The sequence below is a fragment of the Capsicum annuum genome, unplaced genomic scaffold, assembly GCF_002878395.1.
Source record: "Capsicum annuum cultivar UCD-10X-F1 unplaced genomic scaffold, UCD10Xv1.1 ctg4787, whole genome shotgun sequence".
Lineage (NCBI taxonomy): Eukaryota > Viridiplantae > Streptophyta > Magnoliopsida > Solanales > Solanaceae > Capsicum > Capsicum annuum.
Window position 1 is genome coordinate 3,372 of NW_025855545.1, and position 3,371 is coordinate 6,742.

Below are 3,371 nucleotides of genomic sequence, written 5' to 3' on the forward strand. Positions count from 1 at the left end.
ATTTGGAAATTGAAACTGGACTATTCTGTTTCTGCAGCCGACTGTGGCATAGAAGGAATGAAGCCAATCCATGCCGAGAATGACATCAAAATTAGTCATATCTAATTTGACTAAGTCTGCTGAAGTGACTTTCTGAAACATCATAACCAGGCAGTTCCTGTATACCCGCCGAGCTATGATGGTTTTTTCCCACTGAGGTAGAGACTGAGAAGGGCTCTGATAGAATTTTAGGACTGATTCTAAAATCAATTGCTATATAGGGAGTAACAAAAGACAAAGAAGCTCCTAGATCTAGCAAAGCATAAACATGCACATGAAAGATCTGTAACGTACCAGTAACTACATCAGGAGAATTTTCTTGATCTTGTTGGGTCTGAAGAGCATATAGTCTATTTGGGTGTTGCCTGATAGTAGCACTGGTGGTGGCACCCTACTGATTTGGGCAACTGGACTGAGCTGAAGAGCGGAGATAACTCTGATAACCTGACTGAAGGCAATCTTTGACTTTGTCTCCTAGCTTTCCGTAACCAAAATAGACATCGCTGCTAGCTCTGCAAGCACCCTTGTGGTTCTTACCAGAAGTCTGATAAAGGGGATTATTTTGGGCATTGCTGACACTACCCTGATACTTAGAGCCTGGTGCTCTATCTCTGAACTTAGGAACTAGAGCACTGGCTGGAGAAAGAGATGGAACTGATGACTTAGGACAAAACTGAGAACGGTTTCCTTCTTCTGATTTAGGCTAACTAAAATTGAAGCTACCTATCCTAGCTTTCTTATTTTGCTTTTCCCTCGACTTAATCTTTTGCTCTTTTATCTGCTGAGCATGAATCATAAGTCTGCCTAAAGTCATGTCACTATTTAGCCTGGCGGATCTATACTCATTAACCATGCTATCATTTACCCCTAAAGCGAATTTGCTCATCTTGGTTCTTCCTTCGGCAACCACATGAAGGGCATATCTATCTAATTGAGTAAACTTTAGAGAATAGTATTTCACCATCATATTGCCCTGCCTGAGGTTGATGAATTCTAGCACCTTAGCCTCTCTAAGCTCTTGGGGAAAGAATCTATCTAAGAATGCAGTGACAAACTCTTCCCACTCTATAGGACCTACGTTATATGACCTTTCTGTCTTCCACTATTTGAACAAAGTATGAGCCACATCCTGTAACTGGTATGTGGCTAACTCAGCACTCTTAACAGTAGTTACCCCCATGATGTTTGTCACTTTTTGAACTTGATCAATGAATTCCTGAGGGTTTTTATCTACTTTGGACCCGTGGAAGGATTGAGGATTCATTCAGGTGAAGTCCTGAATCTTGGTTGTAGCTGAGTTGGCCACTGGGTTAGCCAAAACGATAGCTGGTCGCTCATTATAGGTAGCTACTAACTAAGCAAGAGTGGTAAATACGGTGCTGAACTTCGCATAAGAAACATGATCACCCAAAGGTTCTTCGGGCTGAGGAGCTGACTGATTTTATCTCTTAGGAGGCATATTCTGAAATAAAGAGAAGAAGCGGATTAGACTGAGAAATTGACTTGTGATTAGGCTCACTAGTATTACATTAATACTGAAAGAGGGGAAACTGTTCCTAAAACATCTTATAGTCTCCTGTACATAAATGTGGCGTGCAACACACCCATGTACAAGACTCTAATAGATGTGGCTTTCAGACTTCCTAGGACTCTATTGAACTATAGTCTATGATACCATGTTTGTAATGCCCCGATTTACTGAACTGGAATGCTACACGGTGCTCATGAACCCGAAGGACCACAAGGTAACCCATGATTCATATCTGTACCTATACACTGCATAATATGACATAATAATGCGAAAACATACACTGAAAGGCCATAAGGTTCAAGACTGAACATAATATGAAAGATATAACATCTGTATGGGGTAATAGAATACATAAAACAAAACTAAAAATACTGAAGTCTGAAACATGATAGTCTAAAAAGCCTCTAACTGACTAAACTATCTAAGTAAGAAGATGATGGGACATGTCCCCAACTAACTCCAACTAATAAACTAATTAATGAGATAAAAGGGAATAATCATGTCCTCGAATGATGAGGACTCACTTCTAACTCTGACTACTAAAACTAGAATCTACTGCTGATCTGAAGCTCATGTCTCTGAACCTATGGTATAAGACACTATACCACAAATGCGTCAGTACTTTGAATGTACTGGTATGCATGTGAGGTAGGCTTAATGTATGGGGTTCATATGCATGAGAAATGATAATAATTGACTAATTATCATAAGCGTGAGAATACATGCATTAGATATAAAAACTGAAACTAATACTATCATAACATGATTACTGAATCTGAATATAACTGATAACATGAGTAACTGTATCTCACAGTCATGTATCTAATGGAACTATCTGAGTTCCTTACGATATTTGAGTCGACCATATCTGAAGTCTTGAATCTGAAAAACTATCTGAGTTTTTTTACTGAGACTGGTCCTGAAACTGTAGGAGGTAGTATTTAACTCTCATGCCCCTGATACACCATTATGGTTGAGTTGGGATCCAATCTGTAACCCCAATTGGAAGGGTGTCAATATTGTTCCACTAGTAAGGACAAGCTGCGGGTGACCCTTATCTGATAGTGTCCCCAAAAGATAATGGTGGGGCCCTTATCTGACAGTGCTTATCCACCTTATCAACCCTCATCGGAAAGTGTTGATGTATCGACCTATGCTGGCTACATTGTTTTGTAATGCAAGGATAACTTCAAAGGATCACACCATTATCTGACAGTGTGTGTCCCCATCCTTGGGTTCACTCAGTACTAATTCCTACTCCCATCTGAATGGACACTGAACATGATTTACTGAACTAAACATGAGCTGAGTTACTAAGTTTTTTTGATAAGCAGAATACTATTGATATCTGACAACTAACTGAGTCATGAGATCATGGAGATATTTTCCTAAATCATAAGACTATTTGAAGTCTAAGGATTCATAGCTTGACTGAGAGTATCGTAAAAACATGATATGGCTCAAGGTACACAGCTAATGTTTTGGGTACAAGTACCCCTAGGACTCGATGGTAGGTAACTAACCAAGCATAACTTACTTGAACATATAACTAACATCATAATCCATAATACATTTATAGAAGCATTCCATCAAAACATATGATAGGCATAACTTGTACATACATGGGGATTTCATGATATCATACTAGTTGGGCATTGTTCCTTCATCTAGGCATTTAATCAAACACATGGTAGGCGTAGCACATGTAGACAACTTTATACAATAATTAATCATCATGATTCATCTCTAATTTCATCATCCTTGGTTTATTCATAGGTTCACATGAATAGACATCTATACA